The 13735-nt window shown below is 31.9% G+C and overlaps 1 protein-coding gene across 1 annotated transcript in view; it reads right to left on the reverse strand.

Moving 5' to 3' along the window:
* LOC123701246 overlaps nt 1–13735 on the reverse strand; it is a 29280-nt gene that overhangs the window by 7827 nt on the left and 7718 nt on the right. The window lies entirely within an intron of this gene.

The following is a 13735-nucleotide window of genomic DNA, read 5'->3' on the forward strand; positions in this document are numbered from 1 at the left end:
AGACACATTATTTTAGAAACATTATTATTACATGGGGATCACGATTCAGAACAGTACAAATACACATAACAAAATATTCTTAAAGGGCAAGACATTCATAGGTATTGCCGGCAGATGTTAAAAACCGTTGCAGAATCCATTGTATTCAAGAGTGCAAGGGCGTTTAGTGTTCATACATTGGCTGTGATTTTACCACCCTTCGCATTTTTGACTTTGAATGAAGCTCATATTATAGCATATAATAACTTGCCTACGTGATTAAAATCTTATTTCATCTCCTTTCAGTTGATTTTATAATCGCAGTATCAACTAGGTTAGGTAAAGTGCGTTTGTCTATGAGTCAATAAATAATTATGATTCATTTTTGCGGTTAGTGCTTTACCGGATACTGATAAATATTTTCTTTGCATGTCAGATTGTGTTAGCGATTCAATTTATGCTTCCATACTTAGAAATATCATGCCAGGTGTTAATATGAAGCGCAAATGTTAGCTGTATCTTTTACTAGTACGTATTCGCGACATTATTGACACAAGATTGACACATTTTCATTAGGATCATCGCTATAAAATCAATCAGGAGTAAAAGTTTGTTTTATTTTACCAAGCTTTTACTCCTAGTTGATTTTATAGAGCACAAAATGTGCACATATTTGAAAAAAAAAAACGGTAAACTAAAATTGTAATTCATAAACCACCGTCATATCTCACGCATGTTATGTTTGATTGACTCCAATCGACACATTGTAGAGTAATTAAATGTGTGGAAATTATAGAAATAATAATGACCTTACATAAATGACACGGTGAATTACAGATTTTTATGCTGCAATACTTAGGACATTGGTTTACGGCTTTACATACTTCGAATATTACGAAATTGCTACTCGTAATACTACCTGTTAATTATTTGAATGTTTAGCAAAGAATTAGGACAAACGTTTAAATTATTTACGTTGATATTTTGCAATGAAAAACGTTTTCTTATCTGTCTAGGATTTTAAGTCTCGGATATCGATCAAGTACACAACTTCCAAGTAAAAAATATGTGACAAAAAGTACGTTACCAAGATAAACATTTTTTTTTAATATTGTGGTCGGTAAAGGTATACTTTCAAGGGCCCTTATAGTTTTTTGTTTTTGCCCCAATGTATGAGTTATGAAATGGCTAGCAAACATAAAGGAAAATTTTTAAGAGAAGTACTTACTATTATTGAAGAAATAATTTTCGAAAATTTGAAATTACATTTTTACTCCACTCATAACTTGATGGCTATGGAGGTGTTATAAAACGTTTAAAAATAGGGGATGCGGGATAACGTATTTGTGTGTTTATTTGTTTTTATTGAATTTTAAAACAACACGTCCTAGTTTTAGTAAATTTCAATATAAAAAACTAGCATACGTATATTATTTTTGTAACTAACAAAGTTATTGCTATTTTGTCTGCATTCCTTTCAAATTTAATTAATCTAGACAACATTATTGCTTTTAATTTCTCATGCGATATTCTGTATTGTTTCGTAAAGTAATTTTTGTTCATTTCAAATACTTTTGAAGTGGACGAACCATAGATTAGAATTATTTCAAGCACATTTTTTTCTTAAACCGCCAAAGATAAAATTCTTGACGACGGGAATTTTATCGGGCATGTCTCTGACCTTCTGTGGGCCCTTGTCAACTTCCTCCATTAAACATTTTGATATGCTTCAGTGCCAACAATACTGCAATTTGTTTGTACAGATGTTTAACATTGAAATTCTTCAATAAGAATGAATGGAATGTAGTTAAATGTGGGAGAATTATAAAAATCCTTTATTGTATGCGGTTTGACTTGTCTTATATGATATATTGTAGTTGTAAGACGACAAGTATGAAGTATGACCATTGACCATATTATAATAGAGGTATGTATAGCAAAAAGCACATGTACTGCCAGCATAAAAATATTTGAATGTGGAACTTATTTAAGTTAAACCATAAACCAGCGTTCCCCATAAACTATGAGTTATTATTTGGTTATTATAAACGCTGCCATAGACTATATGAGTTATTGACTTGTACACTGATGTAAATTCTAATAAGTGGGTCACAGTTATCAACTCGCACGTAACGTAATGGAATATAAAAACCATCGCATAACATGAAATGCACCATTGTAATGCGTTGATCATGATCGTGGGCAGAGAAAGCATGACCAAATTATACAGACGACGACACATTTATTCCGCTCCATTAGATTCCTATATAATCAATGAGATTCTATAATTTGTACCAGGAAGAATGTCGATTGTCTTTGATATTCGGATATTTGCAGTTTCACGTACATTTTCTTAGAATTGACTGTCTAATATACTTTTAAATTATACTTTACTGCTTATGCAACTAGCAATATAGATACTAATGTACCTAATATTTAAATATTATTGAGACGAATAGTGTGTGATTGTGGAAAGATATCTCTGAAATTTATCTCAGAAATTTATATAAGTTTACAGCAACTAGAAATTAGATATTTTATTAAGTATTTCATTTATTAATTTTTGTTAGCAATAAATTTATATTAATTGGATTTATTATATTATTATGGATACCCCTGAATGCTGAGCTGATAAAATTTTAATACAAATTGTTTGCTAAATATTGAATTATTCATGTTGCAGTCTAGTCTTACGGCAAAAATACCTTTTAATTTTACTACGACAACATAATGATAACACTCCTTATTTGTTTCTGTTATATGTATGTTAGCGTTGGACGTTAAACTAGGCACGTGCACCTGCCTTATACTATTATACTAAATGTTTTGACATAGTATCCGCAAAAAAATGTAGGCGATATCAATAAGTCATAGTGGATGCACTCGATGTGCAGCTGCCATAACGGTCGCGTGTCATCTGCTCATCGCCATACGCCACGCTACGTGACGCTACGGTTGGCTGTTTGCGCGCGTGCCTTCGCCATAAACGCCCATGGCCAATTACAATATTTGAATTTCGATTTTTACAATTTAAGAAAATTTTACACTAACCTTTTTTTATCAACAGCCAGCGTTATAAGTTGATATCGTAATTTCTATAATTCGATTTTAATATTCAAATTTCATTCTAATTATATCAGCAGCAGTTTGTAATTTATTGGTCAATTAAAAAAACTTTCTAGTTACATAAAAAGGCGGCAAAAGTTGAAATGTCACTAACCGTTACGTTAAAAATCGATAGTGTCATCCGTGTAGTGATTTGATCTCTATGGTTACAGCCAGGTGTAAAAAGTTTTTATTTGCTAGGGTCACCGGTTTAGGCGATCGACGCCCCTATTGAATATACAGCATGTTTATCTTTTCCAACTCATTATCAGACTTATGATACAAACAATACAAATATGAAATAAGTTAAAATGATTGTTTACTATGGCAAAGGTATAATAATGTTAATTATATTAACGCGAGGTATTTCAACGCGAGGCAAGATTTTAGGAAGTGAAGTGTGGGGGGCCGTTCGCGTGACTCGCGCTCCTCGCGCTGCTCGCGTCGTTTGTTTTTCGTCGTTAGCGCTATGCCACAGTGTAAAATATATCAAAAGTAAATTGTGATCAAATTTTATTATGTAAGCAATGTAAAAGTGTTTGTGTCAGATTGTAAATATAAAAGTAAATAAAGTAAGCATTTACAACTTTATAAACTGAGATAAGTAGGTACTAGGAATTTATTAATTAGCACAACATAATTATGGAAGTACTTGGTGTAACTAATAAATATTACTTGCTGCTACCAGTAGAAGCTTAGAGTATTATATTAGAATAGTATAGAGCGCGTGTATTGCACAAATTGCTTAGTGCGCATCGAAGGCAGATGAGCTATAGATACTATATAGATGTGTGTGTGACAAATAGGGATGGGTAGGTATCAATTGCGTGTTGAGCTATCGATAAGTTATGTAAATAAATATGTAACATAAGAAAATATATTGTTCAATATGTTATATAGGAGAAATGTATGAAGAAAGTCTAAATATATGTAATTTTAAATAATAATGTAAAGTCTTCTATTAATTATAAGTAGTTTAAAAAAATGTATAATTGAAATATCTGAAAAAACGTGTGGACTTCTTAAATATTAAAATTAAGAAAATAAAAGATCGGGTTTAGTACTATTTTTTAATAATAAATCAAATAATAATAGTATTTAATGTTAAATAAAAATAAGAATTAATTAATAATTTAAAATGAAATAATAAACAATATAAATAATTAAATATATATCAATTCTATACCTACCAAAACCTTCAAAAATCAATTTAGTAACATTACATACTTTACATTTACACTATAATACATTCGCATTCATAATATTAGAAAGTGTATGATACAAAACACAACACAAAATTATTTTTAATATATTTTTAAAAGAGTTTTAATATTAAAGTCAAATATTAATATGTTAAAATATAGTTTTTCTTGTAAACTATCGAGTACAGCGTTGGTCAAGTCACATCACTACGATCACGTGGCGGCAGTAAGGTGTGCGAAGGGTGCGCGAGCGAGCCTGCGCGTGTCCGCCTCCCACTTCCCCTTGTATAATTATTATCTATTATCTATTTATTTAATCAGGCATAGTATGGTGCTGAAACGAGACATACTTTTCAATGAACTATAATAACAATGATTATGAACTAACTATTAGATATCATCTATTATACAGTAAAAGTTCCTTATTCGCGCTTCCTTTATTCGCGTTTTCACTATTCGGGAATTAAAAAAATGCAACAATTTCTATATTCGCGACTAAAAATTTTTTTATTCGCGGATTTAATAAGTACATACATAATAATAAAATTATTCCAATATAATTATATATCTAACCCAATATCCTTGTCAAATGGACTAATAAGAAAGTAAAATAGATCTTATTACAAGTTTGCCTAAAGTACATAATATTATGTTGTTAAATGATATCGCCGAGGCCTTTGACCCAAGCCGCCTTTGTCGCAAGCCGCCTTTGCCGCGATTGATGTTTTTGAGAATGTAAATAAACAGAATGGAAGCAACCTTATAACTCAATAAATAAAGTATATTTTTAAATGTAGTTCCGTTTATAGTAAAAGCCGCTTTGCGTGTTTTATTGTTTCGTCTTTCACATTCGTTACAAAATTGTGATCGAGTAACGTCTACTGCACTCTTCCTAGTTTATAATGTCAACTAAAAAAATGAGACACGAAAAAAATCTCAATCGTCACCTAGGAACGTATACCTAACGTAGAACCTATAATCCCATATAATAATTACCATTCCGTATTCACGGTTTCTGTATTCGAGGCATATATTTTATGGAACATATACCCCGCCAATAAGGAACTTTTACTGTAGTGATTAATAATTATTATTAGTCAATAATCATTATTATTTGACTATTATCAATTATTTTTTAACTAATAATCATTATTGTTTTTTTCCTTAAAATAAACAACTGTAATTAATAATTATACCCCAAAATTATGCAAATAATACACCAATTACGTAACAATAATCCATACTAATATTATAAATGCGAACGTAACTCTGTCTGTCTGTCTGTTACTCAATCACGCCTAAACTACTGAACCAATTTGCATGAAATTTGGTATTGAGATATTTTGATACCCGAGAAAGGGCATAAGCTACCTTTTATTGCGAAATATGTACCACGGGCGAAGCCGGGGCGGACCACTAGTATTATATATATAAAACAAATTATTATAAACTAAACTCTTATTTCACAGTAACGCAGCTTTTATCGTTTTGAAATAAAAGCATACGAGGTGAAACTTTATGACCAACTGATATTTTTATTCTGTGTCATCAAGTAACTACGTTTTTATCATATTACTCAATTTACATTCCGTTTCTTATAGTTCTCTTTTCCTGTTCTTTTTTTTTGATACTGACACTGCTTTCTTCCGAATTTTGTTTGTTTTGTTACCCATTTTCAATAATTTATCGTTACTCAAAACGTAAAATCGAGCGGAGATAATTTGACACAGGTCCTACGTTAGCAAGCGCCTGATCAGGACTGGCGGGGTAGCGGGCAGCGCGGTTTGTAAAGAAAACGCTGGGCAACGTTAAGTTCTGAGATATAATATGTATTTAATAATTACAGGGCTTCAGTAGAAACCCAAAATTTAGCACGTTTTCTGCAGTACATCAAAATACATATCCTTATATAAAAATTATTTCCAAAATCAGAAATTTCATTAATAAATAATTCGTTTTCGATCTTTATTTTAGCCTATTTTTATGATTTTATATGATCGACCAAAATACACGTGGTTGTGTAACAAATTAGCACACTTTTTAGGAAATATCTTGAAGTGTATTGATTATTTTTTCTAGAAGCGTCATATAATTGCAAATACATGAAAAATTTGATCTTGCAAACCAATTTTACTCCGCTTCGCTGAAAGGACTCCCCTTAAGTACCTAGTGCGTAATTACATTCGGTATAAACGCTTGTACATGTTTACTCAGAAAATATTAAATATCAGCTACATAATTTTAATGACGCAAATTAATTACTCATAAACCATCAAATATTTAGAACATTTATGCTAATTACTTACCTAATGGCGTACCACGTATCAAGGACAGTGAAATTAAATTCCAAATGACTATTTATTTTTGTAAATTAAAATCTGATTAAAAAGTCGCCATTCAAATAGTAATATGGGCCGTGGAAATATCCTTTCATGTAGATATGTTAGTCACTAACATATCTTGGTAATAAGGTGGATGGTTCATAAGGTGGATAATCTTATTGAGTTAAACTTGGCTTCATTCATCATTGATATAATCACAACGGCTAAGAGCCGATTATAATTATTATATAACTATAGTAGAACACAAGTATGATATTACAGTGTGATATTTTGTATTTTGAACAGATTTTTAAAAATGCGGCCAAATATGTTTTGTTTTTACTTTACAAGATATTTTCGTCCTGGTAGACATGGCGGTCAAATAGCAGCAAAAGAATAATTTTGTTGCATCTTTAGCAATAATAATAAGTTTCGTGAACACGATGTATATAACAAAAGACAACCCCTGACACCCGGCAACGCTTACCGGTCCCGAAACATCTGTCCGTACGTTCAATACTGTTGCATTCCGACCCGTGACATTTGGATACACTGAAGAGCGGAAGTAATAGTACTTGTGAATGATTGGTAGATATGCTTTTTATTTTTTATCGCAAAACTTTCATGGAGTAGGTACTCATAGTATCGAATATTGCTCTGAATAATCGGATTAGAATCAAATGTTCTAAGACATGCGCCAACACTCACTTGGCCAGCGTGGTGGATTATGGCCTGTACCCTCAATAGGATACCTGTGTCCCAGCAGTGGGAACATACATATATGGGCTGATGATGATGATGAATCGGATATTATTTAGGCATCAAGATAGGATTGAATGATAGACAATAATATAACTGTATACAATGTCCTAGTGAGATGAAATACTGTAAGTACTCTGTACTCCGAAAATAGAAAAAAAGCAGATGAAAAAAAGTATTGAGGAAGTCGAATAGCATTAGGTTGGTCAACTGCATATTATTATCGAATGTGTATAGAAAGTCCATTACGCAATTCTGATAGCAATTCTATCAACAGACACATGCTAAATGAATCGAAAGTAAAGACAACAATGCATAAGTAAAAAGTCTATGTAAAATTTAAATATTCTTAGTTAATCGGAACTCGGAAGTGTCATTCCTTCCGACTTCCATTTATACGCCTGCAAACATATTTGCATGTGTTTAAACGCAATTAAAAGTCAAAGCCATGTTCGTAAAATCGTGCCAATAAAATAATTAATATCGATACCTAAGATTTACTGTTATACTGAGACGGAAATCGTATGCAATTGCAAAAACCATAAACATTCTACTTTCTTTTTTATACAGTCCATAGGACACGCGCCAGTCCCATATGGCTCCTTAGTCCTTATCCGCCATCGTTGCGTGTCGTTGCCTCACGACTTAGAAAAAAAAAACAAAACGGTTCCCGCCACGTGTCTATGTTTTACTTTTTTTAATTAATATGCATAGACGTGTGAACTCAATAATGACATTACCCTAAATTCGATTATAGACGTTATTGATAGTGTTAAATTTACAGTTACGAATTGTTTGTTCTCTTTGAGTTCATATTTAGTTATGAATTTGGTAAATTAGGTACGCATAATCTATACTAATATTATTAATCTGAAGGGTTTGTTTGTTTGTTTAAACGCACTAATGTCAGGAACTACTAGTCCGATTTGAAAAATTCTATCGGTGTTAGATAGCCCAATTATCATCACGCACCAAGAGCGGAGCAATGCGACTGAAACCGCGGGGAACAGCTAGTTTCATATATTTTACAAATAAAAGAAATTGCAGATTTCACTAAAATACCTACCTACAGCGTTGATAACCAACGTTGTAATTGCAATTATTTGCAATTGACGTAATTAAGTTTGGCATCACTTTTGTCGGCTTCTTTATTAAATTAGGCCGAAGAGAAACCGCCAGTTACGCTGAATCACCTGGAAGTATCATTGACTCAATTGTTAGCGGCCTTGAATAAGAATTGATTAAGGGTTTGACATTTAGATTATCGTTGGCAGCTGCGAATTGCTGCAGCAATTAGCTATTTCAGCGGCAGATGTTCCGCTTGTATGGCGTGCTAGCCGTTTGACATTTTCTTTTTTCAAACGCAATAGAATTTTCTGGAATGTCCGTTGCGAATAATATAACCATCTACATTTTTATCTACATAACAGTCAACAAAGCAATGGTCATCAATATCAACGTATTACAGGGTTTTTTTCATGAAACTAAAGTGAGGAAGTTAATAGAATTAGTGACAAAAAAATGTTAAATTATTTTTCTATTGAAGTTTGTAATTGTTAATGGTCCACCTACGCAAGAAGTGGCACCAAATTATGTATCCAGCAATAACCATATATTCCGTTTTTATTTATGCACACCAAGTACCAACACTTCAGTTTTTCCCACAACACGCATTCTTTATGCACGTAGCTGTAATAGGAATATATGCTTATTCACAGATCTCGCTGTTACCAACATTCTGCACGGAATGCGCTTTGTTGATCACCAAATGTGGAAACATAATCACCGAGCTGGTATGTGCACGTGCAATTACATAAAGGAATAATTGCATGAGGTTTGTGCAGTCTAGAATCTTTTATACTCTGTGATTACTATTTACGAGTTTCGTGCGCAAAAAATCAAGAGGACAATTTATTGTCTGTGGCACAAACCAGTTATAGTCGTAATTTTTTTTAATCTGTTAATTATTTGACAATGAATTTAATTTTATGTAAAAGTGAAAATACCTTGCGATCGAGTGAAAATAATTTGATCTAAAAAATTATTAAACTTTGTAGCAATTTTCTATGATTTCATTAAGCGTCAATAAAATATGTGTTACAAACTTGTTAATTGTTAAATTCCTACCGATGTATTGCCAATGTAGAAAATTAAATAATTTGTTAATACTTCAAACTACGCTCCGAATCGACCTTGTATTCAATTTATTTGTGGATAATAGGATTTATTGTCGTTGTACTAATTCAAGCTGCCTATACTATGTGTATGTGTTTGAATTCGAATAATTTTCCATGTAAATCTAGAAAGACTTCCAGTTTTTTTGCAATTCTGCATTTCCTGCATCGTTCAAAATTATTTGTTGTTTTGAAAATATATCGGTAAATACGGTAAATTTTCATCCTAACTACTACTTAAATAAGATTTCTGTGACACATTTCAATAAAAAATTAAACACCTATCAAGACGTGATTTATTTCATATTTTGTTGTTTTCATAAAGTTGTATACATAATTTATAAAGTATTTTTTGATTTCTCTCTATTGTTTTGTGGTTGATTTCTAACCACCATAATGAGGACGACCCGTGATAGCGTAGGTACTGTTATTTAATATTATTATTAATTGAATGAATATATTTTAATATGATATTATACAGCTGAAGAGTTTGTTTGTTTGAACGCGCTAATCTCAGAAACTACTGGTCCGATTTAAAAATTCTTTCCGTGTTAGATAGTCCATTAATCGAGGAAGTCCATCAATGCGGGTGAAACCGCGGGGAACAGCTAGTATTTAATATGATGGAACATGTCTTTATGAACATAAATAAGCCGCATTATTAGTTACGACCGGATAATCATTTTGCAGTTACCTAGTGCAAGACAGTAGGTACCTATATCCTTAATAAAATATGTATATTTTATAATTCAAAAGTACTGTGTAAGAAATCGAAGCCTTTTATGAGTTGTATAATATATAGGGTTTGACTGGTATTTTCTTAAAGTATTCCAAGTAAAAGTAACGTAATCTATACTAGTATTATAAAGCTGAAGAGTTTGTTTGTTTGTTTGTTTGTTTGAACGCGCTAATCTCGGGAACTACAGGACCGATTTGAAAAATTCTTTCGGTGTTAGATAGCTCATTTATCGAGGAAGGCTATAGGATATAATATATCATCACGCTACGACCAACAGGAGTGGAGCCACGGGGGTGAAACCGCGCGGAGCAGCTAGTTACACATAAACTGAAAGCGCAAGTAAAAAACGGTTCTATATTAGAAATCTATATAATATACACGCAACACCACGATTTCTACAACTTCCCATGCTCCATATTCCTTAAACTGGTTGTAGGAGCTATATCCAATACCAAGTTGTGGATAATTGGATAAATCACTTTATACACGTACTTTTCCGGTTAAATTATCTGTGGTTATGTATTTATAGTCTGTGCTTGGCGCGGTTTTCCGGCCCGCGCTGACTGCTTTTTCTATGGGCACAGGTTCTTTATGGTTACGGTGTAAAATAAGTACAAACAGTTAAACGTATGGAAAATATACTTGTACATCTTTTAAAATGATATCTGTCCTCTTTTAATTAATATATTTATAATATGTAAGTCTGCTGATACTTAATTTTGTAGCCACAAGGCGAGAACCTAATTCTTAGAAGTCCAATATTTTGGATAAATGGTACCTAGAAATACAGTTTAAAATTATAATATGTAAATTGATTGTGAAAGATTGAATGTCCTTTGTGTTTATCTAGAGTAAGATATTAGATTGATATTTTTATATCTTAGATCGTGTTTACATTATTGTCTTAAATATACATATGTTTCATATTGTACATATTATAATCTTATCTGAAATATTTTATCACACAGAGAAACATCTCAAATAAACGATAACAATAAGCACAATAAAATATCCACAATATTGAATCTATACTAAACCTATAGAAATCGATACCTACTCAATTCGTCGTAGTAATGTATATAAAATAGTAAACACGCAAAGAGATCACGTAAAGCACGCAGAAGTGCCCTATGAAAATGTTTTATTGCTCTTAGTAGGTAAGTACCTACATTTCTTAAAAATAGGTGCACCAGAGTAGAGAATAACGCTAGTTTATTCTGTGACTAGAGTCCCAGAACCCTATCTCATAATCCTCTTGAATAAGTACCAATAAATCAAAATCTACGAGGCTTCAAACAATAGCTATATAAGTAGGTACCGTCCGGTCCCTTACAGCTTACAGGCTACAACTCTCCCTAACCACTTTATAAACGACGTAATTCATTACATAATCTATATTAGGTACCATATAAATGAGCAATCGGTAGTATTATTAATTTATAGTACTCTCTGACTGATTAATCAGATAGTTTATATGCAATGGAATGTTCGCTGTGTGTCGTAAAGATCACCTGCCAGCCATTGCTCGAATACCAATCTCCTGAGAGAACTTGTAAATAAATTAATCCTAGCTCATTTACAGTAAACGCTTACATATTTGTTTTGACATTCTCTATGCACTTTTTTTGTAGTTGTATTAAATATAGACACGAACTCGATTGAGGAAATTGTTGAAATATTTTATTTTTTGTGTCAACATTTAACAGGGCCGGATTATTCCATTCATTAGGAAGAATTGTGATGGTTTTGAAGGAGTAATTTTGATCTGATCATGATTTGAACATATTGTATAAATATATTTTTACTTCTAGATTTCTGTTGATAAGAAAGTTTCTATAATTTACGTAAAATATATAGTAAATAGTAGACTTCGTTTTAAACTGAGGCAAGCATGAGGTCGTTTGTATTTAAATAAATATTACATGTACCATTAACCTAAGTAAGTAGTTTGTGTTCGCAATGACAAAGATTATGACTCAGGAACTCGCTAGTCACTGTTTATTATGTTTATTGGTTATGGAAACATGAATTATTGGTCATTTATTCACTGGCTATACGTGTATGTATGTATGGAATGACTTTTGCCAATACAAAGGTTAAAAACGTTATTTGGCTTATTTAATTATGAGAATTACTTTCCGACTAAGTTAAATGTTTCGGTCTTGTTTCAGCATCCGTAAGAAGGTTTAGACATAATTTGTCTTAGTACACACGTCCGGATTTTTTAAATTTCTAGGTTGCTTTTATAGACATATTGTGATGTTCATATGGAGACAGTTTATACCTATTTAAATACCAGATTATAAAACCCTTGTTGTTCCTCAGTTTACCTAAATAAAAGTCTTTGGTTATTACTCAGATCTATCTGCTTATAAAATTATAGTCATCAATATCCATTTTTTGCGTGTGATGATCTACCATCGTAAGCATTACCTAGGTATAATATTATTCTAGGTAAGTAGTCATTTTAACTAGAAATCACAATGTAGCATATGAAGTGAACTTATAAATTGCGTGTTTTTGTTTATTCTGGTAAGTATTTGAACATGGCAATGAATAAACGATGCCTTCGCGGAAATCGTTTACTTTGATCGCAAATTTAAATTTAGAATTTACTGTTTACCGCGCATTGTAATCAAACACAAGGCGCTGTCACTGGATGAACCGCCATTTTAGAATCCCAATGAAACAATATGGATGCCAATCACGTAATTGTGGCGGGACGAACTTCGCTGCTGCATTACGCATTGACCGCAAACATCTTTACCTTTATTATTCTATGTTTTAATTCGTGTAATCGACTTCATCATAGGTGTTTATTACTTACTAGGTCTATACTATTCTCCCTCTACAAAATAAATAAGATAATTGATAGGCTTATTCGCCTATTTTTAAATTGTTGCAACTTGCAAGTATGCAACATATATTATAAAATTTTAGAACAGTTTTACTGAACGTCAACGTGTAGAAATAATAATGTATGTGAATGTATAAAATACAGCTCCGTATCACGCAAGCATTAATCATTTTTAACAAATTTCATAGGTAATTAAACTGTCTATATTTCTCAGTGATTAACACAAGTATTACACAATATTCGGTATCAATTTTCTAAGAAACATGTTTTTGTATATTTATGTAGGTTTAAAGTATATTTTCGTCTATCGTTTGAAAAATTGTATGGCCTGTCAGGTTGCGTCTAGTAATTATGCAATACATGTATGATATTTACTGTTAGAATTCGTGCTTATTCCCGCGTTGTGTACAAGAAGTTGTCTATGGACTAGGTATGATATATTGAGGTTACTATTGAGAATAGACAATAGTTACTAACTGGAGCTTCAAGTTAATCATTGTTTATATACATCCATACATTATTAGGAATTATAAAGTGCAGTGACTATTATTATTTTTAAATCATTTTTATTTTACGATTCACAGAGCCTAGAGTTACAG

This window comes from Colias croceus, chromosome 21 (assembly GCF_905220415.1).
Source record: "Colias croceus chromosome 21, ilColCroc2.1".
Taxonomy (NCBI): Eukaryota; Metazoa; Arthropoda; class Insecta; order Lepidoptera; family Pieridae; genus Colias; species Colias croceus.